Below are 17944 nucleotides of genomic sequence, written 5' to 3'. Positions count from 1 at the left end.
TAGTTCAAGCACTTAGATTGATTGCGAATGACAAAATTGACAATTGAATTCTTTAATAATAATTGAGTTTTAACCCTTCCCTATTTTTTTGGGTTGTGAAGTTTTTAAAAAATTTGTCCTATAACAAATGATGATTTCAAAGATACTTGAAGTATCAATTTCAGATAAGAACAATCTCATGATATAAATCTGGACAAAAATAAACAATTTAATTTTATGATGATAATTTTTGAGAAAGAAAACGTACAAAATTATTATTTTTATAAACAGTGAGTCGATTAAAAGAAGATTTCATATATTTTGAAAAAGAAATATTGAATCAGTAACCGTAAATCAGTAAACTCAGTAATAGTGTAACTTTATCGTTCCTTCGTTAAAAAGCGTCCATAATCTTCGAAAAAGTGGGTAAATACTATGGAAGAAAACATACGAAACAGTCCACATAAAATATGTTATTTTCATTTATTTTCACTTTCGCATACTAAGAACCACTGGATACGCAGCAAAATTCCGCAATTAAATTCATATTGTAACTGTAACATATTGTACATGAGCGAATACTGTTACAATTAAATGCCAATTATAATTGAACTGAAACAAATTGGTACTGCAAAACGATTTATTGTTCTCGTTACACTTAGTTTTGATTTTACTTGATCAGACCATGTCAGTTTCTAGCCATCAGGATAGATTACATGATTATTGTTTGGATCACCAACACGCTATGATTCTGATTCGATTCTTCATCAGCTAACTGATATTTAGTATACTCAAGCGAACACGGTGTGCAGCAAACCGAAAAAAATTGCACCGACACACAATGCAAAAGCAACAAGCTCGCTGGTCGAGCAACTTGCTTTATTCACATGCAAGCGCATACTAAGCAAAGAAATGCTATACAGCATATATTCATAGACACCTCTTTGTGCGACATTTCATGCTGCTACCTGGTACTACTAATAAAATTCGAAGTGTAAGCAACGACCGAAACTGTGATTGGTTCGTGAAATCATAGGTCGTTTCAAACCAATTTTTTTAAAAACTCGGTTTGTGACCAAAATAAAACCTCCGGGCGACGACCGGGCCCCAGAGAATTTTGAACGAGTTTTATCCACTCTTGTGAAAAGTCCCGCGCGTTCGGGTAAGAAGCATGCGGCTGCTGGTCAAATTTCTCATCGTTCTTTAGATCGAATGGTAAAGGAAGATTTGTCGTTCCATTCATATAAGTCGTCATCACCCAGTCGACATGCGGGCTACCCGCCGGGTATTCGTAGACGCCGACCCACAGGAACAAAAGGAGTTGTGGTGATCAGCTTACGATATGTTAACCAAATACAACAATTTTATTTTTTAAGAAATTATCCTGGTCTTAAGTACAGTCAAGATCTCGGCATCTTAGAGCTAAGACAGTGTGCCTTATTAAATATATTATCGAATAAAAAAATTACCCAGCAGTTGAAACTGGCACATTACGGAGCTCGTTTATCGTTCGCGAATCCGTTACGGGTTGGGGAGAAGCTCCTCCATTTATTTAAATTTTATTTTAAATTCACGAATAGTTGTAACCAGCGTTAGTGATTGCCGATAATTTGGCAGAGAGCGGCTCGTTTTTTCTCTACATTGTATACAACATCGTCAATCTGGTAGATGATGCTACTAGAACTCGCTGCCTCTCAATGCATGGACCGTGAGAGAATTTTTCTACATTTCTTCGCTCCACCTCATAATCTGAGTAGTTCACGGATTTTGCCAAATAGAAATAGTTTTGCAATGATTGACTCTATTTGGATCATTGCCAAAAAAGAATCGCAAGTTAACAATTATCGCAGAAAATCGAATCGGTGATTCGATATGATGATTCTCATACTAGGTTACAATAATTCAAAATCCTTGTGTGGAGCATTCACAGACATTATTGAGGACACAACATAAACAAAGATTATATGCACATAGTTGGAATAAGCGGCAATAGTAAAATGATTCTATCGCAATTATCAAGTGCCCCTATAGAATCGGATCGCAAAACGAGAATAAGCGACCGTTTGTTGCTTCAGAGCGAACCCCCACAGCAGCGTGCTAACCCGTGATGATCAGACGCGGGTCATCGAGAGAAATTCGCTCTCGCATTGGTGTCCATTCTACGTTAAATGAACCATACCGGTTTTTTGTTGCTGAGATGATATCCGTCTTTCTTTGATGATACTGATTGAATCGTGTGAAGAGTTGCTAGAAAGCGTTTTTTGATATGATAAACGCTGATGATCCTTGGTTGTAAAGTACGAAAATGACGTACGGGATTCTTCAAAATATGAGTTTAAATATAAACACGGTGAGCGACAATCTAGTGCTCCATGAAGGAAAACTACTAGACGGAAATAAGCCTTCGCTTTTCCACTCTCCAATGCCGTGTTCGGCTTCTCTTTTCCTTGTTTGGTTCCAGTGTAACCGGGGAACAAAATGTGTCATGTTCTTTTGAGCAACCCTTACCAGTGGAAGTCATCTTGGAACTTACTAAATCGGCCCATATTTGAACGATGTCTACTATTACTACATGCGATTTGCAACAGAATTGAAGTTTTTCTCATGATGAGCTTTTTTGCAATCTTAGCAAAACGGGTTTGCAGACTAATGTGACGATAAATGTCTTAAAATGGGCTACCTCATGTTTTTCCCAGGGAAATACAATTCATATCAACTGTTCATGATGATTAGTGTGAGTTTAGTTGGAAAGCTTATGGTTTAGGATTCCTAAAGTGCTCACATCATTATAAAAATTACCATCATTAGAGGCCATTTAAAGTTTTTTAACCTTATCTCAATCTGGTTCGCATTTTGGAAACCATTTTTATTCAAAAGGGTTCCCGTGATGGAAAAACTACCCCAATTATGTTCAATTTTAATAGCCTTATAGAACAGATGGCGTTTAACCTAGCACATCAAGAAAAAGTGTTACTCATGCTTTCATAATGATTTTGTAATGTCGCGTCAAAATGACACCGAGATTTTAGATTTTTCTTTGGCTTTGTATGAGAATTGTTCCTGTTTTCATCCCACTGAATTGAATGTGTATCATTTTCATCCTAGATTTTGTATCTAAGCATTGAACTCAACCAACCAACTGACCGGAATGATGAAATAAATGTAAAATTTTGAAACAAAATTGGTTTCATTACCCTATTTATGTAAGTCTCTCACACGTCTTCTACAGAGTTTTACTATTCCACGATTTTGTCTACCAGAGCTTTGAAGTCATTCAAAGTAATTACGCCTTGATTCTCCCCTAGCGAATGACCCAAAGAAATGGATCAGCAACACCAAACCAAACTAACTTTGGTTTCTTGCTATTTCGCTGATGAACCGTTTAGCGATTTTAAACCTTTTTCCTTTCATTTTGCTCATTTGATCGTAGTTTCTAATGACGACAGTCAAGATGATGATGATAATAATAATGGCGTTTAATGTTTTCTAGTTTTTTTTATTACCACTATAAAAATGCTGGCCGAGGTTTACCTTACCAGATTACGATGCTAGTCAGAGCTTCATAACGCACAAGAAACGCCTTGTGCCTGTTTCACGTTCAAAAAACATGCGTACCAGCATAGAGGTCATAGCCTGAAATACTCCGAAAGCAAATCTCACTCGTAAAGCTGGGAGGTTGGGTACTGAGGCCGCACTTACTTCAATTGCAAAATCCATCGTCTCGTCATAAAAGACAGGACAGAGTGCGAGTGAGTAGCCTCCGATGGCTTTTTGCCGCCACCGCCGCCGTCGCGGCCACTGTCTGGTCGAAATGATCGTATCCGTAGATTTCCGCGAAATTTCGTAACTCAACCGCCACCGTTGGTTTTAATTATATTTGTGCTTTTCGTGCTGATTTCGTTTAGACCGCTGCGATGAGAAACAGCAATTTTGGAGGACGAAACCGGAACTGGTTCCGTAAGGTCGTTCGTTGCGTGCAGTGAGGTTTTAGTAAAACGAGTGCCGATAATGTTAAAGATGGTGATCATGATGATGATGATGATGATGATTGTTGTGATGTTGTAAATGATGCGGGTGCATTATTTACAAATTGTGTGCGATCGTAATTGAGGGTTTCGGAATTGAGCTACGCTTCCAATTAGCAGAGTTGGGGGCTTAAAGCAAGTTTTACAAACCAATTGTCGTATGTTCGAGCCCTGACCTGGGAGAATTCCTAGTGTCAATAGGTCGTAGCATTACTTATGCAAATGTATGCAATCAATATGGATCACTCTTGCGATTCGCCACGTTCATCACAGAACACCGCGGTGGTAGAAAAGGCAACTAATATACTGCCAGTGTGTTTCTACTCAGTTATTGATCAGAGCCAATTGAGTTATTAATCTGAACTACTTGCCCCTCCCGAAATCTGAAACAGAAACGATAAAAGTTTGAGAAATATTATGGGGCTGCTGATCCTGTAGATTACACCGTGAGATAAAGGTTTTGAGAGTTCGGTGATGGTCAAAACTCCACTGCCAATAAAGCATGCAGCGCCAGGCCCTACGAACAAGAACAGAGTCAAAACCACACCAAATGGAGGATGAAACCGGGGTAAAATAAATGACAATAATAATAATACATAAAATATATAAAATTGTAGTTTAGTTTTCGAAGCTATATACGTTACAAAGTTTTTTGAGCCCTATCTGAGTCAACGACTGAGTAAAGGTACTATGGAATTTTTGTTGTTCCGATTATAGAGGTTTTAACCTTGAGGTTATTCGCCTCTTCCGGCTTGACACAGAGGGGCTGAGAGTCGAACCCAGGTGAGTTGCGTGAAAAGCATCGACTTACCCATCAATCTATACCCGTCCCCTATATAGAAAAATGATTAGGGACAAGTGTTATGAAGCGCCCCTGCTAGACAAAACGCCCCCTTCCTTTTTTAAGTATTCAAGATTTTTCTACACAAAAGTTTTATCACTAACAGTATCTTTTCCTAAGATCTTTCTGCTATGCAAGTTTAGCAGTTTTCGTTCGTTGGAAAATATGAAAAAACTGAAAATATCATTAAGCGGCTTTTCGATGTAAGGTTTTGCTTCGTCTAAACAAGCATTTTAACCGAGTAAAACGTTTAATGGTCGGTTGCTACTTAGTAACTAACTTTTAGTAGTGCTAATGTCTCTATTCACAGTATAAAACTCTAAAGAAACAAAGCCATTTTTTTGTCGTGAATACGACTTACTTTACTATGGGGTGCCTTTTCAAAATTAGCTATATGGAAGAATGGGCAGAACTTAATCGTGAATATCTCGACTTGTATTAAAGGCAGCAACATAATTCTTTCACCATTTCATCAAAAATATGATCAGGAATTTAGGATAATATTTTGAACAGTGTGAGATGACCACAAACAACTCAAATATTAAGTTTTCTCAAATTTTGAAAACAACGCGGAAAACTCTTTACTTTTGCTTGACTTTCTCGCGCAAGGACGACGATTTTGAGGTAGTCAGGCACATATCTTCAACTGACTGCTTATAAAAGGGGAACCGTGGTCGAAATTCGATTATTTCTTCTTGTGCGTTGGATGCAAGCAGACGTCGTGGGACCAGCAGCTTCGGAGAGTGCACCTTCTGCGTGGTTAAAAACCTCAAACGCTTAGGTCGCAACTCTCATTTGGACTTCAGTCGTCAGGTGGAGCAGTCGGCAATGAAAGCAGACTTTTTGCGTGGTATAAAGCCTCAAACGCTTAGGTCGTGCTCTCATTTGGACTTCAATCGTCAGGTGGAGCAGTCGTCAATGAAAGCAGAACTTCTGTTCTTGGTTCTAAATTTAGTCTTGAACTCAGGTTCAGTTCCTTATTCTAGAATTCTATTCGGTTCTTTTTAGAACCATAATAATACTCTCAAAGAATTATGCGAAATTTTATTTTACTGTACTCTATACGGCCCATTTTGATTATAAAGAACTATCTAGTTATTTCATTATATTTAATTGCGTTTCAGAATGTTTAATGTAACTAATCTGTAATTTAGTCTAGGCGCATCGTTTGAAATTCTAGTAGTGAAAAAGGAAAAAGTTGCACAATTCACACAATCGATCAACTACCAATTCGAATTCGGAAGTACAAAGAAAGTGTGTCAGTTTTATTCGTATTCACGACATCCAGTTATGTCTCTGACATTACACACCCGTACTTTTTTCATATACGAATTTTCTCATAACAGTCACTCTACGGACCTTCGCTTCAACAGTATGCTTCGAGTTAAAATATTGTTTTGACTTATGACGGTTATTAAAACAAAATGTAGCTTTTGGAAGATAAAAAATGTTGGTTTCCAATTGTAATTAATTGATTATGCAATTGATTTCCGATGCAAAGAATATCTTCTTTATATGCTTTTCTTCTATACCGACATTTCAAGGGGCATGTTGCATCATTGTAGTGGGGCATACCATTTATTCGTTGTGAGGCATATTATACGATTGCTGGGGCATTATGCCAACTGCAAGCGAAAAAACTGAGAATGTGGTCGTTTTGGAAAATATGTTTGTATCAATAAATTCTCATCACTTCTACCGAAATCTTTGAAAGTTATGTTCCTCAGACGTATTGCAAATAAAAACATACATTCTCGAAGAAAAAAATATATCAGTACATTTAGAAATATCTCGATGTTTTCTTGAGGGGGCCATATTATAACACAACTAACCTATACACAGCCGATCAGTTGACTGTACTATACTTCATACTCAATACATACACCGCTCACTGACATACTGAATGGACAACACTCACTTCTTCATCCTTTGCACCGTCAATTGAAACTCAGTTAAACCGACGTCAGTTTCTCCCTTGAAATAACAAACATCTCTTTCAATTGACTGATATTGGTTCAAAATAATAAATGAACGGTAAACACATTCAATCACAGAATGTACTTAAATTTATTGCTTTATTTTCCAATATTCATTTCTAATACTTTGGAATACATTTCAATGCATACCGAAAATTCGAAAATTATTTATTCACACTTGCTGGCGAGAACTGTGAACTCAAATAGAAACCGGAAACGTTTTTGTTTATTGTACCGATCGGTCGTAATTATCTGTCATCGAGCTGATGTTCATGCCTATTCACTCGAATTCCTATTCAGTGGAAGGTCAAAAATTTCATTTTCATCAAAATAATTTCATTCGAAAATTATATTTTACCGCACTTTATAACTTCTTTAACTGAACGTAATTGAAGAAGCTAAGAGCATTGCTTAGGATAATTTTCTTAATTTCGATTTCAATGGAAATAATGAATGTGAAAAATCCTTATAAAGGTTAGATTCTTGTGAAAAACGGTACTACGGTTACGACGCGTTACTTGTGTGGTGTTTTGCAGATCAGGTGATAATCATTCCGTTGAACGGGACCCGATCCGAAAGGGGAAGACACCGACTAGATAATTTCACTACAGACTAATATCTCGTTTAGCATCCACTATACAGTGCACAAAAGGAGTTTTTCGGGGAGTTTTGAAGAAGCACTTCCAAGTTTGTTAACTCTCAAATTAGAACAGATCAACTGCGCTCTACACAGTTGCCAGTTGTTTTATAAACTTATTTTAATCTTTCGATGTTTTTGTACTCTTAATTTAATCCTAACATTTCTGGGTATGTAAACCGTACACTACAACTTGTAATGAAGTTATAGATGTTACGAAGTGTTATATATGTCGCTCTTCTCTAAGTTATAGGTGTTACAAAGAGTTACATGCGTTAGTTTTAGGTAAGTTATAAACGTTACAAAGTGTTACATGCGTTACTTTTTAGTAAATCATAGACGTTACAAAGCGTTACATGCGTTACTTTTTTGAAAGTTAAAGGCATTACGGAACGTTACATACGTAACATTTTTGTAAGCTACAGACATTAGGAAGCGTTACATGCGTTACTTTATGTTACGTTACTGTAACGTCATGATACAAAGCAATACACCCGTTATTCATTTGTAAGTTACAAGCGTTACATGCATTACTTTGTATAGGTTTTGGGCGTTACGAAGCATTACATGGGTAATTTTTTGTGAGCTAAAGGCATTAACAAGCGTTACATGCGTTTCTTTATATCAGATATAGACGTTACGAAACATTACTCGTTTGTAAGGTACAAGCGTTACATGCGTTATTTTTTAGTGAGTCGTAGGCTTTACGGAGTATTACGAAGCCGTATTTTTTGTAAGTTAAAGGCATTACGGAGCGTTACATGCTTTGCTTTCTATAAGTTTTTAGGGGTTGCATAGTGTTAAATGCATTAATTTTTAGTAAATTATCGGCATTACGGAGCATTACGATGCGTTACTTTTTTGTAAATCATAGGCTTTTCGAAACTTTCCATGCGTTACTTTTTGTGAGTTATGACGTTGTGAAGTGTTACAAACGTTACACATTTGTAAATTACAAGCGTTACATGCGTTTCTTTTTGGGGGTTACAAAGCGTTATATGCGTTATTTTTTAGTAAGTCATAGGCGTTACGGAGCGTTACTTTTTTGTAAGTTAAAGGCATTACGGAGCGTTACATACGTAACTTTTTTGTAAGCTACAGACATTACGAAGCGTTACATTTTTGTGAGCTATGACGTTACAAAGCAATACACTCGTTATTCATTTGTACTTTTTATGAGATATAGACGTTACGCAACATTACTCGTTTGTAAGGTACAAGCGTTACGAAGCGTTACTTTTTAGTATGTTTAAGGCGTTTCCATTGGTAAGATACAGACGTTAGGAAGCGTTACTTTTTATTATTTACAATCGTTACAAAACGGGCATATGTTACTCTGCATAAGTTTTTGGTATTACGAAGTGTTACATGCGTTAGCTTTTTGTGAGTTTTTATGTGTTACATGCGCGGTGCTGTCCCGGGTTGGCGGTTCAATGCATAGGGCGCTGGTCTTACAAACCATTTGTCGTATGTTTGAGCCCCGACCTGGAAAGATTCGTAGTGTCAGTAGAATCGTAGCACTAGCCATGCAATGGTACACTCTTAATCGGTTGCGAAGTCTGTTGAAATGAAACAGAAGGTCAAATTCCACTACAGGAATGTAATACCAAAGCTATGCTAGGTGTTATATGCGTTACTCTTTTGTGAGTTACAGGTGTTACGAAGTGTTACATGCGTTACTTTATTGTAAGTTAGAGGCGTTAAATGGATAACATGCGTTACTCTTTTGTAAGTTATAGGTGTTACAAATCGCTACATGCGTAATTTTTTTTTTGGAAATTTTAGGTGTTACAAAACGTTACATGTGTTACATTTTTAAAAGGTACAATGCGACAGAGATCAAGAAACGGTTGGAAAAAATGGTCAACCAGGTTAGAAAACAGAAAAGTATTAGATTTCATTAGAATAATGTTTTAATTCCGCTATTTTTCATGTAAACTGCAAAAACTTCCTTTTTGAATTCTCAAAATCGTTTCTTCACCAACAGAACTCAGAGTTTAATCAGTTTTTTGTTGTGTCCAGATGTTGATAATGACTCAAGCTTTACACAGATGTCGATGCCTTTCACGAAGCCTACCTGTATTTGATTCCCAATCCTGTACATGGAATGGATGAAGCCTCTATAACAAAACCATGAAAGCCCATTGCCAATCAGTTTTAATTAACTTTTGAGACCAATATCATAAAAAAGTCCTATAATTTCCGTTGCTCATTCGGTAATATTTCCGGGACCCAAAGTTTCAACAATAATATATTTGAGCATGATCATTAATCAGCTTCAAGTGGAATGAATTATGTTGGTTAATTAAACAAAGAAACTAAAGGTCTCCTGAGTTCCGATCAAATCGATTTTCCAGCATATCCTTTCGATAGATAAAGGCAAAATCCATTGATGATCCATCATCATTGCTAGTCAACATGACAACAGAAAAATCGACATCGATTCGAAATTAATAATAATAAAAAATAGTTATAACTGTCTACTTTCGTTTCTAGATTCCGTTTACTAGATTAGTAGGTGCACTGATAAAGCGTTAAAATGCAATTCCTTTCACTGGCGGTAAATCATAATAATTATGATTAACATCCTTCGATCTTGTCATAAAGCAAGAGAATTATGGCAAGCGATGCATGAAAGTGAAATTATCTAGGAATAGGAGGAAGAAAACGCAGGTGCACTTTCCTTCGCGGCGCGCACTGAGACGAGTTTGACCAAAGGGGGCTACTTTTCAATGTTGGATTCCTACTTGAACGCCTACATTGAAGTACGTACAATTGCTAGGTACATGGCCGAAGTTTAAACTATCCATTTCGTTCTGTATTTATACTCGTGGATCAATAGTGATCTCATTAGTTGGGTGATTAAATTTTATTACTGATTGTGCGGCCTTCACTTAACAAATTGCAGTGTGATCAGTTCCAATATCGTCTCTTGGGCCCTAAGAAGCAATCTGTTGTCATGGCTTTAATATATGGTGGGGCGAAGGTCATGAACAGTATAGCTATCATACAGAAGTTCACTTCTCATAAAACTGATATATTCCATAGGTCCTAAATCATGGGTTTCCTGCAGGTCACGTCAAGGTTGCAGCAAATTCTTAAATGAACACGTATAGTTGTCCCCTAGTCACCCTAGTTTGTGGAAATTGGTTCAACCGTGTCTGAGAAATTGGGGTGATTTCGGTTTGGAGTACACTATAACTTTTTCCGTTACCGGGAACGAAGATCCGGAATACCCAAAATAATCCGGATGAAATTCGATAGGGTTCTATGAGATTATAAGACCATTCATTTGAAACTAAACTTGTGAAATTTGGTTTTAGCAGTCTTTGAGAAAGTCGAATGCACTTTTTTAAAAAAAATTCTTCACATTTTACTCCGTTACTCTGGAAGTCGGATGAAATTCAATAGCAGGCTATGCGATTATACCGGTCTCAGAAAAAAATTCAGTTTTCATTTTTTGCGCATTTTACCCCATTACTCCCGAATCGATGGTTCCATCCGGATAAAATTCAATAGCAGGCAAAGGGACGAAGAGAACTTTCTTTGAACATAAGTTTGTGAGAACCGGTTCAGCCATCTCCTAGAAAATCGAGTGCATATTTTTGTTACACACACAGACATTTTGCGTAATCGACGAGTTGAGTCGAATGGTAATACGACACTCGGCACACCAAATCTCGGTTGAAGTCGATTTCCACAGTAAATACATAGACTTTCTACATGAGAAAGTCCAAAGGGTAGTAATCTATTTATATAAAAAGTACGTAAGTTTGTATGTTTGTAACGGCATAACTCCGGAACTGCTGAACGAATTGTCACCAAACTTGGCATAGGTACTTCTTGCTTTTCAGAGATGATCAAAAGGGTTATTTTCGAAGGGGAGGAAGCATAGCAAGTGCATTTAACAGGGAGGGGTCATGAAAAAAAATCATATACATGGATTATGTTTGTGTAATGTTTGTAACGGCATTACTCCGGAACTACTAAACGAATTGCTATCAAACTTGGCACAGATATTTTCATGGGAGATGGAGCGTAGCAAGTGGCATTAGCATGAGGAAGTCACGGAAAAGTTCATATAAGGCACACTGCTTAAACTCTAAGATGCCAAGGGTATTTTCTAATCTTAATTAATCACTAACCTAAAACTAGAATAATATCATTAGGTAATGACGTATCAGGGTTGCGGGTTCTCGAAACTCCAGCTTTCAGCTGACGATCTGCAGTGGCCGGTGAATTGAATATAGCAAGTCAGTCAGATGGCGTTGGAGAATATCTATGTTGGCCGCATCCTTCGGTCCATGTAGGTCCGCGGGAACTCTCCCAGGCTATGAAGACCCGGCGGGTGGCCCGCATGTTAGTCATCGACTGAGGCGGCTTTCCGTGGGCAATGATGGTGATATTGCCGAATAGAATGAAAGAAACAAACCCTTCTTAATCCACCTAGTGGTGTGATAATGCCTTTCTCTTCTTTCATAACAGTCTCATAAAAATATATTTCATACCTTCATTGAATAATTTTGGACACTAATTTTGACACCAATTGATTCAGATTGATTCGAGTAGTTCACAAAAGCATGCTTCAGTATTTATGTCACACAGTCAGCATCATTTTTTCGAGCTAGTGCTTGACATTTGCGTTGCCTATTTGTAATCAGTGATGCTAATCTAAAATAAAAGAAGCCTTCTTAGTCTACTTAGTGGAATTTTCATATATCTTGAAAAATCACCATAGGGGGGAGTACATGAAATTTTCGAAATCGAAAAAAATTTTTGATGCCAAAAGGCTTAGAATTGCATGAAACGTCGAGATTTAGTGTCATCGCGAAAAAAAAATTTTTTTGAAAAAGTCGACTTTTTGGGACTTCTGAAAATTTTTCTCCCACAAAGTTGATTTTTTGAAAAAAATTTTGTTTTGAGATGACACTAAATTTCGATGTTTCATGCAGTTTTAAGAGTTTTGGCACCAAAAAAAATTTTCGATTTTGGAAATTTCATGTACTCCCCCCTATGGTGCTTTTTCAAGATCGAAAATTGTCAAACATTTACCACCGGGCACCACCCCTTAAGCATGTCCGATTTAGCTCAAATTTTGCATGAAGGCTTTTATCGAGGTGCTTAAACTTTTGAGCACTAGAGCTTAACGAAAATAGAGGTGATCCTAAAATTTTGGCACCCATATATATATAAGAGCGGTAAAAATGAATGTGTTTTGTCGGTTACGTCACTTATACCATCATATATCTGGAACCAAAAGTCACAACCATTTGATCTTCGAACTTGATCAATGGTCCGACAGTAGCATTCAAATGAGCCCAAGTCTGTTAAAATCGGTTCAGTTATCTCTGAGAAAATTGAGCGCGTTCAAATATCTTCTAAAAGTGCACACACACACACACACACACACACACACACACACACACACACACACACACACACACACACACACACACACAGACATTTTCCGATCTCGTCGAACTGAGTCGAATGGTATATAACACTATGGGTCTCCGAGGCTCCGTTCGAAAGTCGGTTTTTCCAGCAATTCTAATACCTTTCTATAAAGAAAGGCAATAAATTAATTTTGTGGAAAACGGAGTAAAAAAGGGGTTATAGGAACGAACCGACTAAAAACGACAAAATATCTAGTTAGTTGACACCGAGTTGGTAAAGAGACGAGGAAGAAGGAGCGAGCAGGTTAGTGACAGCAAAAAGATCTTGTTAGTTTCGATAGAGATGGTAAACAGACGGGGGGTCGGGAGAATCGGGCGGAAGTTAGTGTCGAACCTGTGGCTGAATATTATTCTTAGCCTCGACAAGAGAAAGGAGAACTTTCTCTGTCAGGTACAACGGATACCACTTGTATGTTAATGTCTTTAAGGTACTGGTATATGAGAAGCATATATGAACCATCCCGACTCGCCGACACATCCCGAACCGGAACCTCAGGCGGTCTACCTCGGGCCCTACGGGATTCCAGTAGCTTCGACCTGGTGTCACGATATTCTACGCACGACCACACGACATGCTCGATGTCCTGATAACCGTCGCCACAGGTGCAGATACCGCTCTCCGCGAGCCCAATACGCCGGAGATGTGCGTTGAAAGTGTAGTGATTAGACATGAGCCGCGACATAACACAAATGAAATCGCGACTCACGTTCATCCCCCTGAACCAAGGTTTCGTCGATACCCTAGGGATAATGGAATGTAGCCATCGTCCCAGTTCGCCATTGCTCCATGAAGTTTGACAACTTTCGAGAGTTTTCTGATGAGAAATACTGAAAAATTCATTGAAACAGATTGGTCTTTCATAAATATCACCTTCCAATGCGCCCACCTTAGCCAATGAGTCTGCCTTTTCATTGCCCGGAATTGAACAATGCGATGGGACCCCAGCGATATTGAATAAGACCGTTCAGATAAAGTTCGCAAGTGTTCCCGTATTTTCCCCAAGAAATATGGGGGATACTTTCCTGAATTCATTGCCCGGAGAGCTTTTTTTGAACTTAGACTGTCCGTGACAATGAAGTAATGGTCTTTGGACAAGGTTTCAATGATCTCGAGCTAATTCTGCGACTTAAACTGAGGCCGGATCACTGAGTTTGTACGAAGCGGTGATGTTCTGATTGAAGATGCCGAAGCCTGTGGACTTGTTGATGTTTGATCCGTCAGTGTAAAACACCTTTTCACAGTTGACTGTTTTAAATTTATTATAAAAGATATTAGGGGTCACTCGAGGGCATACGTGATCCGGAATTCCACGAATCTGTTCTCTCATGGATGTGTCGAAAAACACAGTAGAATCAGAAGTATCCAAGAAATGAGCACGGTTGGAAACAAACCAAGAATCATCACCATCGGATTCAAAATATCGCATCGGATTAGCAATCGATATGAGAGGTCCCAGAATCGGTTTTTCAACGGTAAGACGCCCGCGAGCACTTCGAGACTCATCGTATGAGTCGATTGCATGCAACCTAGGGCAATACGTAAACAACGATACTGAATTCTTTCCAGTTTAATGAAATGGGTGTTCGCGGCGGATCGGAAGCAGAAGCATCCATATTCCATTACGGACAATATCGTTGTTTGGTACAGCCTGATCAGGTCTCCTGGGTGGGCACCCCACCAAGTTCCGGTTATTGTGCGAAGAAAATTGATTCTCTGCTAGCATTTTTGTTTCAGATACCTAATGTGACATCCCCAGGTGCCTTTGGAGTCGAACCAGACCCCGAGATATTTAAATGTGAAGACCTGAGCTATGGTTTCACCCCTTAATTGAAGTTGTAGTTGTGCTGGTTCTCGCTTCCTTGAAAATACAACCAGCTTAGTTTTCTCCGTAGAGAACTCGATACCCATTTGAAGAGCCCATGTGGATAAGTTTACAAGAGTATCTTGTAACGGCCCTTGCAGATCGCCAGCTTTGGGTCCTATAATGGACACAACGCTGTCGTCGGCAAGTTATCTAGCGTGCAAGATGTCTTGATACATTCATCAATGTTGTTTACGTAAAGGTTGTATAAAAGGGGGCTTAAGCATGAGCCCTGAGGAAGACCCATGTAACTGAATCGTATAGTCGACAAATCACCATGCCCGAAATACATGTATTTCTCGGACAATAGATTATACAAAAAGTTATTCACAATTGGTGAAAAACCATGCTGATGCAACTTCTCAGATAGGATGTTTATGGAAAGTGAGTCAAAAGTCCCCTTGATGTCTAGGAAAACTGACGCCATTTGTTCTTTACGAGCAAATGCCATTTGAATTTCGGTTGTGAGCAACGCAAGACAATCGTTCGTTCCTTTGCCCCTGCGGAAGCCGAATTGTGTATCTGAAAGTAAGCCATTAGTCTCGACCCAATTGTTTAGCGAAACAAAATCATTTTTTCGAACAATTTCCGGATACAGGAAAGCATAGCAATCGGCCGATACAAATTGCGATCGAAGGCTGGTTTCCCTGGTTTTTGAATGGCAATAACTCTTACTTGTCTCCAGTCGTGTGGGACAATATTATCCACAAGAAGCTTATTAAATAAATTCTATAAACGTCTTTTGGCAGAGTCATGCAAAATTTTCAACAAGTTGAATTTGATTTTGTCTAGCCCCGGAGCTTTATTGTTACACGACAAGAGCGCAAGTGAGAACTCTACCATCGAAACAGATGTTTCATTTGTATTTGACGTCGCGACGCGGGAGATCCTCTGGTCCGGAACAAAGTCTGGGCATCGAATATCCAGCGGTTAGAATATTCCTCGCTTTCGTTCGTGGTGTTTTGGTTGCGCATTCGTCGGGCTGTGCTCCAAAGAGTGCTAATCGATGTTTCTTTTGTTAATCCGCCAACAAACTGGCGCAAGTAACCGCGTTTTTTTTTTTGCTTTAACTAAGTTCTTCATTTGCGTGTCTAACGTTGCGCAATTACGATAGTTATCATGTGTTCTATTGGCTCTAAACTTTTAGAACGCTGAGGTTCTTTCCGCGTTCAGTAGTGAGCATTCTTTGTCCCACCACGGATTGGAAGGACGGATGTTAGTTTTCGCACCGGGTACACGTTTTGCCTGAGCTTGAATCACGGAATCGAGAATCAATCCAGACAAAAGCGTGTACTCTTCCTCCGGAGGAAGTTCTTGTGTTATTCGAGCATAATGCCCCAGCAATCGTATAATATGCCTCACAACGAATAAATGGTATGCCCCACTACAATGATGCAACATGCCCCTTGAAATGTCGGTATAGAAGAAAACCAGATAAAGAAGATATTCTTTGCACCAGAAATAAATTGCATAATCAATTAATTACAAATGGAAACCAACATTTTAAAGTGGAACACATTTTTGTTTTCTATATAGGGGTGCAATATAGAAACTCAAGGAAAATACACGTAGAAATGTGGTCAGGTTTTCAACAATCACAGCTCAGTCAATTTTGTATCAATTATTAATATTATGTCACCATTTGATTGAAAATATGTCTACGTATTGATTTGAATGTTCATAGCCATGTATTTTTAATTGTATATCATTGAAATGTTGATTAATAGCTAGCATGTCCTTTTTTATCTGCAAAAATCTCCGGCATACTGGATTTCCCTGCCATAATCGACGGTTTTGATTACTCCTTCAAAGGGATATCAAAGGGAAAGCATTGCTCTGATTGGTCAATCGATGCTAAAGCAAAGCTGTTGGAAGCACGCGAATCTATAAATAGAAGCAAAATTATAGCTAACGTTTTAGTCCTACGAGTAGCATGCTAGGGGTAGGTTGTTGCTAGACAGCAAGACAAAAAGTGCCATAAAATAATTTGAAGCTTTAATTGGTATGCTCTGATCTTGTGCCATGCAAGTTCGGATGAAATTCCATGTTATGTCGTTTAGCATGAGAAATTGACAACTACCTCAGGATAAATTTGGAGTGCATAAGATTAATTTCCAATTTATATAAGATGAACTCGATTGATATTAAGAAAAAGTTTATCGCTTCAACCTAAATTGCAGAATGGTTGTAATGGTAGAGAAACGCTATAAAAATAACTGCTTGCATACAACACTTGAACACAAGCTTGGCGAAGAGAAGCTTATATATCGATATCCGTATCGTTTACAAACATATAATTGCATACATTTGGGCTATTGATGTAACTTCGTCGGCTACAAAAAAAATACAAATCACGACAAATAAAGTCTATATTCTGGGTTCGCGTGTTCGGTTTTGGTTCCTAATAAAGTTCAATCTAAGCAGACTCGTACATTTGCGAATTCAAAAGTGTAAAGATTGATTGAACTGTTTGATTGTAGATCATTAGAAAGTTTGGTTGCCTTGTTCCACATCAAGGTCTCGAACAACCCCATGGGGCTGATCCTTGTAGTTTTTTAGGTAGAATAACCATTTCATAAAAGCGGTACCTCATGGTACTGCTGTCAATAAACGTTTTTTTTTTGCTGATATATCAGTAGAATGAGAATGTTCCGTAGTTTGGCTGTTTTAAACTCGTCAAAAGAAGAAAAAAACACCGAATGAAGTTTAGTGTGTTCTCCTCTAGTTATTCTATAGTACGAATGTAGTTATGATGATAAACAGCATTTTGTTATAAAATAATCATTATCAGATGGAATATTTTGAGCGGTTACGTGGAAATAATGATGTCAGAGGAATTTTCATAACGAGGAGGGAGTAGCAAGTGTTTATAACCATGGAAGCCTAAAAATCCGTTAATTCAAGTACGTCACAAGGACGTATACATATGGTACTCAGGGGTTACTAAGGCATTTATAAACAGAAAGGTTCCTAACTGTGACACACTTAGACCAAATACAAATAATAATACCCCTAGGTCCCATACAAACGAAGCGCCAATGTTTGGTTCAACGAGTGAACAAGTCGGCCTAGCCTATTCCTCCGTTTAGCTTTGACAAGCAAAAATGTTTTCAGTTGGCAACCTTACTTGAAGTTGCTATGGTTTTATTAATTTTGTTATTGTCGTGA

This window comes from Malaya genurostris, chromosome 2, assembly GCF_030247185.1.
Source record: "Malaya genurostris strain Urasoe2022 chromosome 2, Malgen_1.1, whole genome shotgun sequence".
Classification (NCBI taxonomy): domain Eukaryota; kingdom Metazoa; phylum Arthropoda; class Insecta; order Diptera; family Culicidae; genus Malaya; species Malaya genurostris.
This window is presented reverse-complemented; position numbering follows the sequence as displayed.